General features: G+C 41.7%; 1 pseudogene; it reads left to right on the top strand.

Annotated features, from left to right (window-relative positions):
* The first annotated feature begins 5,275 nt into the window (after positions 1–5,275).
* LOC106577676 (uncharacterized) lies at positions 5,276–13,765 on the top strand (annotated as a pseudogene).
* The last annotated feature ends 1,294 nt before the right edge of the window (positions 13,766–15,059 follow it).

Genomic DNA, 15,059 nt, shown 5'->3' with positions numbered 1-15,059 from the left:
GTGTCACGTAACAGCAGAGATCGTCTGTAATGGATAGAGATAATCAAGAAGGGCAAGAAATAGTCAGACAGGGCGCTTCCTGCATGTAATCTTCTCAGGTTTTGGCCTGCCAAATGAGTTCTGTTATACTCACAGACACCATTCAAACAGTTTTAGAAACTTTGGAGTGTTTTCTATCCAAAGCTAATAATTATATGCATATTCTAGTTTCTGGGCAGGAGTAATAATCAGATTAAATCGGGTACGTTTTTTATCCGGCTGTGAAAATACTGCCCCCTAGCCATAACAGGTTAAAATGTACTATGGATGGTCTCGTTATACAACTAAAATCAAAGTTCATTGTTCCAAAAACATTCTCTTTGATCTGGATATTTTCTACACAACGCACAGTATGAAAACATTGTGTACATACTATGAAAACTCTACTAGTTACAATGTTTTCATTAAAAAGTTGTCATTAACTTTTAATAACATAACAAAAACGACATTCATTTTCATTTTCCATCTATCATTGTTACCACCATTTTGGCTGATGAAATATAAGTACATTTATTGCATGTTACCGTTCTGAGGTAGATTCTCCATAGGCCCACCATACATTCCAATCCTCCACACTGAGAGGACAAAGGATTCGTCTGCTGCCTTAAGATTTACAATGGGCGTGAGGTGTCATAAACCCCCCCCCCACCAATCCCTCTATGCCTCTCCCCCTCCATGGGAGTGAGAGATATCTCTGTAGGACTGTGATCCACTGTAACCTGACCCGAACAGGCCAGTCATGACACTGTTAAACAGCCATCACTAGCACATTAGAGTCTATTGCCTACTGGCATATACAAGAAATCACTGGCCACGTTAACGAATGGAACACTAGTCACTTTAATAAGCGTGTAGTTGACAGCCAAAACTGCACTGTGAATACGATGGGGAATAGTAGACTACACAGCCTCCTGCAGCCTGCCCATAGTCCCATAATGTCACGGATCCCTCCGGAACTTTCATCTCGCACACCTGGCCCCTATTCCCAGTAATTAGTACTTGTATAAGTGTGTCCTTGGTTTACTATTGTCCTGTCGATTATTGTTACAATGTCCGTTGATGCGTGTGAGTCCCTGCGCTGTGTTTTGGCCTTCGTGCTATTCTGGATTGCGCAGATGATTACACGTCTCGTCCCATGTGTTAATCATTGTGCGCATGTGTTATTTATTCGAGGTAATCCTCGCTCTTTTGTTTGGGTTTCAACCCTGTGTTTTTGTATAGTGTTTGTTTGGTCTTCGTCCCGTGCCTTTACATGGCACGTCGTAATTTGGGTACATTAAAAAAAACTATTCCGCATTCCTGCGCCTGTCTCCCGAATCATTTATACCAGCGTGACATAGGTACTCCTTGCTCTTTTGTTTTGGGTTTCTACCCTGTGTTTTGTTATGTGTTTGTTTGGTCTTCGTCCCCGTTCCTTTACACAGCACGATGTAATTTGGGCTTAATAAAAAACCCTATTACGCATTCCTGTGCCTGTCTACCGAATCTCTTCATACCAACGTAACACATAATAACCCATGTTTTAACAAGTGAATGGGATTTACAGCTTTTCTGCTTGCTCATTTGATCGATGACAAATACATTTTGATTGCCAACTAAGAGATATGCTAACAGTCGTTCAAGTTTGAGTAAATGGGTAACTAGTTTAGTTAGTTGTATTTCTTGAAAGATAATCCCAATAGCTGTAGCCACCGAAGCAGAAAGAAATTGTCGGGGTGGCGGGGGGGTCTGCCACTCGGGCACTTGTCCAGGTGATAACATAACATTCTTCCAGCAGCTAGCTAGCTACAGTTCAAGGCTCTGTGCCATTTTATGTTTTAGCTAGCTACATTGCTTGGCTAGCTTTCAAGACATACAGCTAGCTTCCTAAATAAGTAGGCCTACATAAAAATAAGCTAAAGCCTTAGCCACATAACGTTACTGCATAGCTAGATTTATTGTGTTGAGATTGCCAATCATTGCCCTTTTCGTTTGTTTTTCTCCAACATATTGGAATATATATACTGTACTCTAAATGCAGTTACACTGCAAAATTAGTGCTGTAAAAACATTTTTTATTTTGGACTCAGTCTTTGCAGTACATTCAAGTTATGCTGCACTCCAACTGCATGAAACTGAAACAGTTCATCCCCTAAATGGCTGGAGGCAGCAAACAATGTAACATTACTAGCTGTGATTTACAACCTGGCAATATTTATCAGACAACTTAGCGATTTATTGGTGAATTTTATTAATCATGCATTGAATACATCATTTTAATTCTGATAACAATGCTTTACTCTACGTAATGTAATTTTGAGTAAAGTAGAACCTATTTTTAAAACCTGTTATAAAGATGGTTTTGAAGCATGAAGTGCGATATTGATATTTTGATCTGATATTATGATTATCTGTTTGTTTGATTTCTGCGAAGTAGTTTAAACTATGTCAGTTCCACTTTAAGTTGTAGGGTTGAACAGTTTTCTTCTCTTCTCATGCAACTAACACCCCCTCACCTTCACAGTCTTCTCCTTCATCTGACGATATGTTAAAATCACTGTCAGAAAAGGTGGACCAATACGCAGCGGGTTGCGTGTTCATCATGATAATTTATTAAATAAACGTGAACACGGAAAAACAATAAACAAAAAAGAGAACGACAGACCGACAGTTTTACAGGCTAAGTACATACATACAGCAGTTCAAAATCAACTACCCACAAAATAACCAAACCAAACACACACCTCTATATAGGACTCTCAATCAGAGGCAACTAGAAACACCTGCCTCCAATTGAGAGTCCAACACCCAATCCTAAACATAGAAAAACTAAACTAGACAGAACATAGAAATACATACACAACACAAACCCTCTGCCACGCCCTGACCAAAACTAATACAATTACTCCCTCTGCAGGTCAGGACGTGACAGTACCCCCCCTAAAGGTGCAGACCCTGAATGCACCTCAAAAGAAAAACACAGAAAATCCCAAAAACAAACAGAAAAATCCCCCTAAACTACAGGGAGGGAAGGGAGGGTGGCTGCCGTCAACGACGGCACTGTGCTACACCCCCCCCTCCCCAACCCACCTATCCTGGAGGTGGCTCTGGTTCTGGCCTCCTGCCCTCCAGGTTGTAGGCAGACTCATTGGGGTCCGGGTCGTAGACAGACTCAAGTTGTGGCTCGTGGGCAGGTTCCCTCCTTTCCATGCTGTAGGCAGACTCATTTACCACACAGTTAGTCAATTTCAGTTCCGAGTCGTAGGTAGACTCCTTCGGTTCCGGGTCGCAGACAGACTCACCCGGTTCCGGGTCATAGGCAGACTCCGTTGATTCCAGGTCGCAGGCAGACCCCTTCGCTTCCGGGTCGCAGGCAGACCCCTTCGCTTCCGGGTCGCAGACAGACTCACCCAGTTCCGGGTCATAGGCAGACTCCGTCGATTCCGGGTCGCAGGCAGACCCCTTCGCTTCCGGGTCGCAGGCAGACTCCCTCGGTTCCGGGTCGCAGGCAGACTCCCTCGGTTCCGGGTCGCAGGCAGACTCCCTCGGTTCCGGGTCGCAGGCAGACTCCCTCGGTTCCGGGTCGCAGGCAGTCTCCCTCGATTCCGGACTAGACACTGATGCCGGATACTCTGGACTGCACACGGGTGCCGGATACTCTGGACTGCACACTGGTGCCGGATACTCTGGACTGCACACTGGTGCCGGATACTCTGGACTGCACACTGGTGCCGGATACTCTGGACTGCACACTGGTGCCGGGCTCTTGAGGCTGGGCCGACGCACTGGAGGCCTGGTGCGTGGGGCTGGTAGAGGTGGTACCAGCCTGGGAACACGCACCTCAGGGCTAGTGCGGGGAGCGGGAACAGGCCGAGTCGGACTGGGTTGACGCACTGGAAGCCTGTCACAGTCTTCTCCTTCATCTGACGATATGTTAAAATCACTGTCAGAAAAGGTGGACCAATACGCAGCGGGTTGCATGTTCATCATGATAATTTATTAAATAAACGTGAACACGGAAAAACAATAAACAAAAAAGATAACGACAGACCGACAGTTTTACAGGCTAAGTACATACATACAGCAGTTCAAAATCAACTACCCACAAAATAACCAAACCAAACACACACCTCTATATAGGACTCTCAATCAGAGGCAACTAGAAACACCTGCCTCCAATTGAGAGTCCAACACCTAATCCTAAACATAGAAAAACTAAACTAGACAGAACATAGAAATACTTACACAACACAAACCCTCTGCCACGCCCTGACCAAAACTAATACAATTACTCCCTCTGCTGGTCAGGACGTGACACTCACACTCATCATAACAACCTATTTACAGGTACTCTGTGGTCTGTATCTACACTTTGTTAGGGCCTGCTGGCCTATTGCACAGAGGACCATTTTCTCTCTCGCTCTCTCTCCCACTCTCGCTCTCTGTTTCTCTCTTTGTGTGGTTTTCAGCTGGATGTCTCAAAGCTGTTACGTCTCATACTGAACTTGGTCTATATTCCACTTGCTCTTCAAGTTAACCGTTTTAGTAAGCAACAGTAAACTAACTCTTGAAAGTAAACTAAACTTTGATGAGGCATCTTTTCATAGTCAACTGAAATCTGTGAAAATACATAATGAGATATTTATTATGTAATTTGACATAGTGATCAATAGTTCTTAGTCAAATACAAAACCTGATTTTAGGTGTGATGTTAGGCCAAGAGAACCATGGACCTACTCAATAACATTATCATGGGAGGGCATTCTATCCATCTGTTCTACTGAGTGTAAATCCTGAATGAGAGATCACTAAAAGAAGACTACCATATTGTGTTTGCTGTGTTTTTTCCATAGATGATTTTAGTGAGGTGAAGTGAAGTGACTATGTGGTGATTGAAGCCGTAGGGAATGACAGTGTCAAAGCATGCATGTTCCAAAAAGTTCGCAACTATGAATCTCTTATATTACAGTAGCTGCATTGATAAAGAATAAGGGATGCCAAACTTCAATAATAAGTCCTTAATTTGTAATAAATCTATAATGATCAGAATCTACCTATAAAACAACTATTATGAGTCAGTCCAGCCAGGATAATCTGTGAGACAGAGCTGTACTATACACATGAGAAAGACATGGGTGTGCCTGAATGAGGGGTCAACAAACATGTGTGTCCAGTTCGACAAATCACCTGTAACTCCATTTTGGAAGTGTTGTACATAGCAGTAGAGTTTTTCCACTCAAGACAAATTGTGAAGTGGATGACAACTTTAAAGATGATCACACTGTTTCATATATTTCCACTTCTCGTAGAGATTGGTAAGTCAATCTTTTACATTTCTCTGTTGATGTCCACTCTTGATTTGGAGACACAAGGTATCCCATTATTGTTCTATACAGTTTGACAATCTAAAGTTGTATTTGGGGTAACCTATAGCATAGTTAATATGTTTTCATGTTCTCTAGTTGATGTGCTAGCTGGAACTGAGTCTTCATCCATACATCAAGAGAATGGTCTCATGTTAGACAACGTTGGAGACACAGTGATTTTGCACTGCTTTCATGAAAGTGACATGGCAGTATTGTTCTCTTGGTACAAGAAAACATTGGGAGATACACTTCAGCTCTTCTCAACTGTGAATAAGTTTGAAAGGAACCCAACATTCTACCATGAGTTTAAGGATAACCCTCGCTTCTAGTTTCCATCATGCAGTAATATCTAACAAGTAAATCTAACAATTTCACAACTACCTTATACACACAAGTGTAAAGGAATGAATAAGAATATGTACATATAAATATATGGATGAGCGATGGCCGAACGGCATAGGCAAGATGCAGTAGATGGTGTAGAATACAGTATATACATATGAGATGAGTAATGTAGGGTATGTAAGCACTATATAAAGAGGCATTGTTTAAAGTGAATAGTTATACATTTATTACATCGAATGTTTAATTCTTAAAGTGGCTAGAGATTTGAGTCAGCATGTTGGCAGCAGCCACTCAATGTTATTATCAGTCTGATGGCCTTGAGATAGAAGCTGTTTTTCAGTCTCTCGGTCCCCGCTTTGATGCACCTGTATTGACCTCGCCTTCTGGATGATAGCGGGGTGAACAGGCAGTGGCAGACCTCACTACCCTCTGGAGAGCCTTACGGTTGTGGGCGGAGAAGTTGCCATACCAGGCGGTGATACAGCCCGACAGGATGCTCTCGATTGTGCATCTGTAAAAGTTTGTGAAATTTCTTCAGCCTTCTGAGGTTGAAGAGGCGCTGTTGTGCCTTCTTCACCACGCTGCCTGTGTGGGTGGACCATTTCAGTTTGTCCGTGGTGTGTACGCAAAGGAACTTAAAACTTTCCACCTTCTCCACTACTGTCCCGTCGATGTGGATAGGGAGGTGCTCCCTCTGCTGTTTCCTGAAGTCCACAATCATCTCCTTTGTTTTGTTGACGTTGAGTGTGAGGTTATTTTCCTGACACCACACTCCAAGGGCCCTCACCTCCTCCCTGTAGGCCATCTCGTCATTGTTGGTAATGAAGCCTACCACTGTAGTGTCGTCTGCAAACTTGATGATTGAGTTGGAGGCGTGCATGGCCACGCAGTCATGGGTGAACAGGGAGTACAGGAGAGGGTTGAGAACGCACCCTTGTGGGGCCCCAGTGTTGAGGATCAGCGGGGTGGAGATGTTGTTTCCGACCCTCACCACCTGTGGGCGGCCCGTCAGAAAGTCCAGGACCCAGTTGCACAGGATGTGGTCGAGACCCAGGATCTCGAGCTTCATGACGAGTCTGGAGGGCACTATGGTGTTAAATGCTGAGCTGTAGTCAATGAACAGCATTCTTACATAGGTATTCCTCTTGTCCAGATGGGTTAGGGCAGTGTGCAGTGTGATTGCGATTGCATCGTCTGTGGACCTCTTGGGGCGGTAAGCAAATTTGAGTGGGTCTAGGGTGTCAGGTAGGGTGGAGGCGATATGATCCTTGACTAGTCTCTCAAAGCATTTCATGATGACGGAAGTGAGTGCTACGGGGCGATAGTCGTTTAGCTCAGTTACCTTAGTTGTCTTGGGAACTGGAACAATGGTGGCCCTCTTGAAGTATGTGGGAACAGCAGACTGGGATAGGGATTGATTGAATATGTCCGTAAACACACCAGCCAGCTGGTCTGCGCATGCTCTTTGGAAGCAACTAGGGATGCCATCTTGGCCGGCAGCCTTGCAAGGGTTAACACTACTCTGGGAGCTCTTCTAGCAATAAGATGGAGTTTGGAGACATTCTCATTGAAAAAAGGTGGAGAGAAAGTTTGTTTTTTAAATCAGATTTTTTTATATTACTGTGTAAATATAAGAAATTCTCTAAATCAGATTTTATTTGAACAAATGATCAGCTAGAACACTTACTATCGTGATATTCTAGAAATTCTATTGGTTAATTGACCTTTTTGTCAGTTTCAGGTTCCAAAAACATGACTGTGCTCAGTTCTGCCTGGAGACTCTGTTACTCTGAACTGTACAATACACACTGAGAACACAGTGAACATTGGTTCACTTGCTTGTATTTTGCCATACTCCTTTTTACATTCCTGATGTGATACAGTTGTGCATTTTAGATCAAATAAAACATTAACTCACTGTAATTTAAATGTATTGTTTGATTTTCACTCATATTCTTCAATATTCACTGGTAGGTTTGCAGGGACATTGCATCCTGATTACATGATGTGCATAATAGCATGCATAGAGTACATTCAATTGACTAACACTTGCAGTTGTCTCAAACTCTCTTTTTTAACCTGTTCGGGAAAGGGGGCAGTATTTTCACGGCCGGATAAAAAACGTACCCGATTTAATCTGGTTACTACTCCTGCCCAGAAACTACAAGGCGCGAATTACAAATACCTCAAAAATGCAAAAACGTCAATTTCTCAAACATATGACTATTTTGCACCATTTTAAAAACAAGACTATCCTTTATCTAACCACATTGTCTGATTTCAAAAAGGCTTTACAGCGAAAGCAAAACTTTAGATTATGTCAGGAGTGTACCCTGCCAAAAAGAATCACACAGCCATTTTCAAAGCAAGCATATATGTCACAAAAACCAAAACCACAGCTAAATGCAGCACTAACCTTTGATGATCTTCATCAGATGACACTCCTAGGACATTATGTTATACAATACATGCATGTTTTGTTCAATCAAGTTCATATTTATATCAAAAACCAGCTTTTTACATTAGCATGTGATGTTCAGAACTAGCATACCCACCGCAAACTTCCGGTGAATTTACTAAATTACTCATGATAAACGTTCACAAAAAACATAACAATTATTTTAAGAATTATAGATACAGAACTCCTTTATGCAATCGCGGTGTCAGATTTTAAAATAGCTTTTCGGCGAAAGCACATTTTGCAATATTCTGAGTACATAGCCCAGCCATCACAGGCTAGTTAATTTGACACCCACCAAGTTTGGGACAACCTAAACTCAGAATTACTATTAGAAAGATTGGACTACCTTTGCTGTTCTTCGTCAGAATGCACTCCCAGGACTTCTACTTCAACAACAAATGCTATTTTGGTTCCAAATAATCCATAGTTATAATCAAATAGCTACATTTTGTTCATGCGTTCAGGTCACTATCCGAAGGGTGACGCGCGAGCGCATTTTATGACAATTTATTTTTAAATATTCCATTACTGTACTTCGAAGCATGTCAAACGCTGTTTAAAATCCATTTTTATGCTACTTTTCTCGTAAAATAGCGATAATATTCCAACGGGGCGAAGTTGTATTCATTCAAAGGATGAAAGAAAAACATGGAGAATTCTCGTGAATGCGCCTCTCAGTCTCACTGTTCCCAGGCTGACCACTAACAAATTCTCCTGCTGTTCTTCGCACAGAGACAGCAGACACCCCATTACACTTTCTGGCGCCTTCTGAGAGCCAATGGAAGCCTTAGAAAATGTCACGTTACAGCACAGATGCTGTATTTTCGATAGAGATGCTACAGAAGGAGAACAAATTGTCAGACAGGGCACTTCCTGTATGGAATCTTCTCAGGTTTTGGCCTGCCATATGAGTTCTGTTATAATCACAGACACCATTCAAACAGTTTTAGAAACTTTAGAGTGTTTTCTATCCAAATCTACTAATTATATGCATATTCTCGTTTCTGGGCAAGAGTAGTAACCAGTTTAAATCGGGTACGTTTTTTATCCGGGTGTGCCAATACTGCCCCCTATCCCAACAGGTTAACGAGAGTCTTGTCTTTAAAATGGTGTAAAATAGACATATGTCTAGCTTAGTTACCAGGAGGAGCCACACAATCATTCCAAATTAAATGGGTAGCAGAATGATCTCTATATGACGAAGACAATGGCTCATGTATTTACGTGTCATTTTTTGTATTGAGTTCCAGTGAGTAGTTGCATAAGGCACACAACCTTTTTATTCACGTCATCGCTCCTCTGTAATGAGTTGTCTTCATTTAGTTGTGTTGATCGCACGACACTCACATCCCCCTCCCCCATACAGAGAACAAGTTCCCATCCTCCTTGGTTGAGGATCAATGGTGTGAGATCAGCACGGCACATGGCTGACAGATAGCCAAACCCCGTCTCTCAGGAGACACGCCCAAGTGAGCTCACAGTTCGTGTCAACATGACGGAAGTCCTCCAAGGCCAGAGTGCTTAAAGGCCTCACCAATAATTTACAATTGACCAGAGAACGTGAGGCCGTGGTCCAGACGTTGAAATGGTTAAAACTACAAGATCAGACAGCGTAGAGCGGTAGCTACACGGCTGAAAATGGTAAAACCCTCTGAAACTCTCAACGAGTGAAGAAGGTAAAGACTAGACCAAATATTCACATTCTGCAGCTGTGTATGTAATGTAGGGAACAGACCCCTCTCACCACCGTGTGGTACACCTGAGGTATCTAGTCTAACGAGCACTCCAAGACAGAAAAGCTCTACTACAAATGACATTGTGACCTCTGGAGGAGTCTTACACCCCTGGATAACTTCACAATAGAACCATCGAGTTCAACAGAGAGACAACATTGTCTTGGCTGTGTGCTTAGGGTCGTTGTCTTGTTGGAAGGTGAACCTTGTCCCAGTCTGAGGTCCTGAGCGCTCTGGTGCAGGTTTTCATCAAGGATCTCTCTGTACTTTGCTCCGTTCTTCTTTCCCTCGATCCTGACTGTACTGCGTGCACAATTATTAGGCTAGTGAGTATTCTGATCTTATCATTGTTTCTATTCACATTTTCGAACTCCAAACCATATAAACTTCAATGCTTATTGGATTTACTCATTTTCAGGTGATATGTATTCGTGTAATGAGGGAGGGTGTTTGCGAAAGTGAATAACACCTTATATCAAGGTGTGCATAGTTATTAGCCAGCCTCATTACCTCAGGTAAAATGCGCCAAAAAAGAAATTTACTGACACTGAAAAGCCAAAAATGTAAAATGCCTTTCAGACGGATGCGACACTCTTTAAATAGCTAAACGTTTTGTTTGCGAAAAGCCAACTGGGGCGCAAAGAACGCATGGGGAAGAAAAGGCGCAAATTAACTACAAAAGACTTGAGAAGAATTAAACGTCAAACTACCATGAACCCATTATCCTCCAGTGCCACCGTATTCCAGAACTGCAACCTACCTGGAGTGTTCAGAAGTACAAGGTGTCAAGTGCTCAGAGACATAGCCAAGGTCAAGAAGACTGAAACAAGACCACCACTGAATATGATTCACAAGTTGAAGCGTCAAGATTGGGCAAAGAAATACCTGAAGACAGATTTTTCAAAGGTTTTATGGACAGATGAAATGAAAGTGACTCTTGATGGACCAAATGTATGGGCCCGTGGCTGGATCAGTAATGGACACAGGGCACCACTTTGAGTCAGGTGCCAGCAAGGTGAAGGAGGGGTACTGGTATGGGCTGCTATCATTGAGGATGAGGTAGTTGGACCTTTTCGGGTTGAAGATGGACTGAAACTCAACTCCCAAACCTACTGCCAGTTTCTGGAAGATTCTTTCATCAAACAGTGGTACAGGAAGAAGTCCTCAGCATTCTAGAAGGCCATGATCTTTATGCAGGACAATGCTCCATCACATGCATCCAAGTACTCCACTGCTTGGCTAGCCAGCAAGGGCCTCAAAGATGCCTGAATAATGACCTGGCCCCCTTCCTCACCTTACTTAAATCCTATTGAGATCTTGTGGGCCCTTCTCAAATGTGAGATTTACAGTGATGGAAGACAATACACCTTTTTGAACAGCATTTGGGAGGCTGTGGTTGCTGCTTCAGCAAAAATTGATCATGAACAGATCAAGAAACTGACAGACTCCATGGATGGAAGGCTCATGGCAGTTATTGAAAATAAGGGTGGCTATATTGGTCACTGAATATTTTTGAAAGGCCAAAAATGTTATATAATTATCATTTTGTGTTACTTATCTGTTACACTTACTCTAAAAATTGAGAATAAACAAGTGAGTTGAGAGAAATTATTTTTGTAATTTAGTTGCCTAATAATTCTGCATACTAATAGTTTCCCAATAATTGTGCACACTTATATATTTCCCTGAGAAAGACAAAACTCACTTTTCCTTTGTTAAACATTCAGGTTTGAGATTCAATAACATTTTGGATTGACTGAGAGCATTGTTTTTGTTCAACAATAAAATTAATCACGAGGAATACAATGTGCCTAATAATTGTGCACGCAGTGTGGTCTCCCAGTCCCTGCGACTGAAAAACAAAACATTCTAATAACCTATTTTCGCTTCGTCATTATGGGGTATTGTGTGTAGATTGAGGAGGATAAACATTTATTTAATCAATTTTAAAATAAGGCTGTAACGTAACAAAATGTGGAAAAAGTCAAATGTTCTGAAGACTTTCCGAATGCACTGTAACTGCTAATATATTTGTCTAAATAATATGTTTCTGAATATTCTAGATCTTCTAACTGCGGCACAATCCTCACCGATACACCTCGTGTCAGCCAACGTTGGAGATACGGTAACTTTGCATTACTTCCATGACGGAAACATGGGAATTCAATTATTGGGGTACCAGCAAACATTGTGAGAATTTCCTCGAATCTTAGCAACCTTTTATAAGTATAACAGTGATAAAACGTTTTACCATGAGTTTAAGGATAACCCTCGCTTCTCAGTGCAAAGTGGCAAAGGAATAGACCACCAAAGGATCTCAGACATGCAACTGTCTGATTCAGCAACATACTACTGTGTAAATGCTTATAACAACATGGTGCACTTTGAAGATGGAGCAATTCTCATTGTAAAAGGTACAGAGATAGTTCTTATTTTCAGAAAGTCTAAAATGTGTATTTATAGATAAAGGTAGTAGAAGCATAGCTATAGGACTGAATAATTGCAGTAACAAAATGTACTGCCTCTTTTAGAATGAATTTTCATAATGAGATGATATCATGGTACAACACGTGAGGTAGGAATGTTCTAGTTCGGGGGTATTCAACTCTTACCCTACGAGATCCGGAGCCTGATGGTTTTCTGTTCTACCTGATCATTAATTGCACGCACCTGGTGTCCCAGGTCTAAATCAGTCACTGATTAGAGGGGAACAATGAAAAAAGCTGTGGAACTGACTTTAAGGTCCAGAGTTGAATTTGAATTTCTAGATAATCAAAAGTGTTATTGACATGATGCTTCTTTTCAGGTTAAGGATCCAACAGCAAGACAGTTGTACAGCAGCCTGTGTCTGAGTCAGTCCAGCCAGGAGAGTCTGTGACTCTGAACTGTACAATACACACTGAGACCTGTGCAGAAGAACACAGTGTGTATTGGTTCAGAAATGGCTCAGGAGAATCCCATCCAGGAATCATTTAAACTCATGGAGACAGTAATGATCAGTGTGAGAAGAGCCCTGAGGCTGGGTCTCCTACGCAGAGCTGTGTCTACAACCTCCCCATGAGGAACCTCAGCCTCTCTGATGCTGGGACTTACTTCTGTGCAGTGGCCTCATGTGGGGAGATACTGTTCTGGAACTCGACTAGGCTGGAGACTAAGGGTACGTGATACATCGTCCAGTTTTGTTCATAACTATTGCGTAATCAAACTGTATCCAGTACTAGTTATTTAGATCACATAAGAAAACGTGCAATCATCCATATAGTTACTATACTTCAATCATCATATTTATTTTCCCAGACAATGGCGCAGACCCTCTTCTCTTGGTGTACTGCCTGAGTGCAGCATTGGGTCTCTCGTTCATCCTGATCATTGTCCTTGGTAGCATCATCTACAAGATGAACAAGAGAAAGTGTCTGCAGTGTAGAGGTAAGTGAAGTCCATAACAAATAAATGAATGATGTATGTAGCAGGTAAAGTCCATAGAAGTTGCTCTTCTTTCACATCACCAGATGTGTCTGTATTTGAAGAAGGAGTTGTACCTTTATCTTTTCTCTCTTTCTTTTCAGGACCCGTCTCTCAGACAAGAGGTCCAGCAGTCTCTTATTCAGATGCAGCGGTAAATAGAATTCCTTATGTTGAATTACCATATAAAGAAGAGTGAAAGGGGTTACAATAAAAACATATAGTAATATTCTCCTCCATTTTATTATTGTTCTTCACAGGCCCAAGATGCAGACAGTCTCCATTATGTAGCTCTGAATCTGAGCAACAAGAAGAACAGGTCTAGAAGACACAGAAGCAACACGGAGGAAGAGATGGTGTACTCTGGGATCAGACAGTAGAAATGGATGAATGACACAGCCTTAATTGTTAACTTTATTAGCTGTAACTGTAATGAATTAGGTGCATTGCTTCTTTGCCACTCTCATTTGACAATGACTTACTTGTGATAAGATGAATAAAGCATTTAACAACAATCAAGACAAAGGAAGTTGAATGTATTTATTTAGGCCATATTCAGGCATCCTTATGTTGCAGTGATGAACAGCTTTTTCTCTTGTCAAGCCACTAGGACCCCATCACACACACAGCAACCTATTTACAGGTACTCTGATGTAATTTCTTAATTAAGAAGAACATAAGACATGGTAGTAAGCCTTTTAATAAGTAAACAGTAACAGGTTTCAAGTGTTTTACAGGTTTTGTCATTTGTCTTTTAGTGGGGACCCCTTCTCAGCAAAGCCAGTATGGGAATCCTCATGCCAACACCTCAAACCTACAGGTTAGCAGAATTGCTGTATCAAAAGTGAGACTGGATAAAAGTATTAAAGCTAAATATTACAGCATTAGCTTTGACATAGCGTTTGAATTGAGGGAGTCTGTGTTTCATCCCCATAGCTCCACGTTGACGATGATGCCTTGAACTGCACTGCCCTGAAGTTCACCGACAAGAAGCGTACCAAGCCCAGGAGACAGAGGAGAGAACAGAGAGAGGAAGAAACCATCTACTCTGGTGTGAGTCATCAAGACAGGATGTGACATGTAAAGGTCATCCAATCAGCATCATTCTAAGTTAAGCCCCACCCCTCCTCTGAACTACACTTTGATCTTGACTGTTCCAGTTTGAACTGGCTGTTATATACATTTCTCATTTGCTATAAGATTCCATTGCAGAGGCTTAGCTTTGCCTACTCTATAACTGTAAAATAACTCTGATGCAGGGCATAATTGTCCAGCAAGTGTGATAGCTGATACTAGGATGGTTTCATGAGTCTCAAATCCTCAGCAAAAGAGGTAGACTGACTGGATACATTTGTTTTTGTAGAAGCGTTTAACAAAATGTATATCATGATTTTGCAAATGTCTGAAGTCATCATTTTCATGATATTGGTTGTATCATGGAACTCTGTAACCTGCCCTTATACTTGTGGGATTCTTCAATAAACATGTTTTTATTATGAAGTTTAATGACTTGCCCAATTCTTACCAATTATTTGCACCAGGTATCAAAGGATCACATCTTTATTTTGTCAAAAAGGTGCCAACCTCACCAGAGTTCACTTCCTCCTGAAAGCTTGAACTGCCTTCTACAGACATGAAATGAGAAATACAATATAAACCCCCTGTGTATGTCAA

This window comes from Salmo salar, chromosome ssa18 (assembly GCF_905237065.1).
Source record: "Salmo salar chromosome ssa18, Ssal_v3.1, whole genome shotgun sequence".
Classification (NCBI taxonomy): Eukaryota; Metazoa; Chordata; class Actinopteri; order Salmoniformes; family Salmonidae; genus Salmo; species Salmo salar.
The sequence above is the reverse complement of the archived record's forward strand: the minus strand, read 5'-3'. Positions and strand labels throughout refer to the sequence as shown.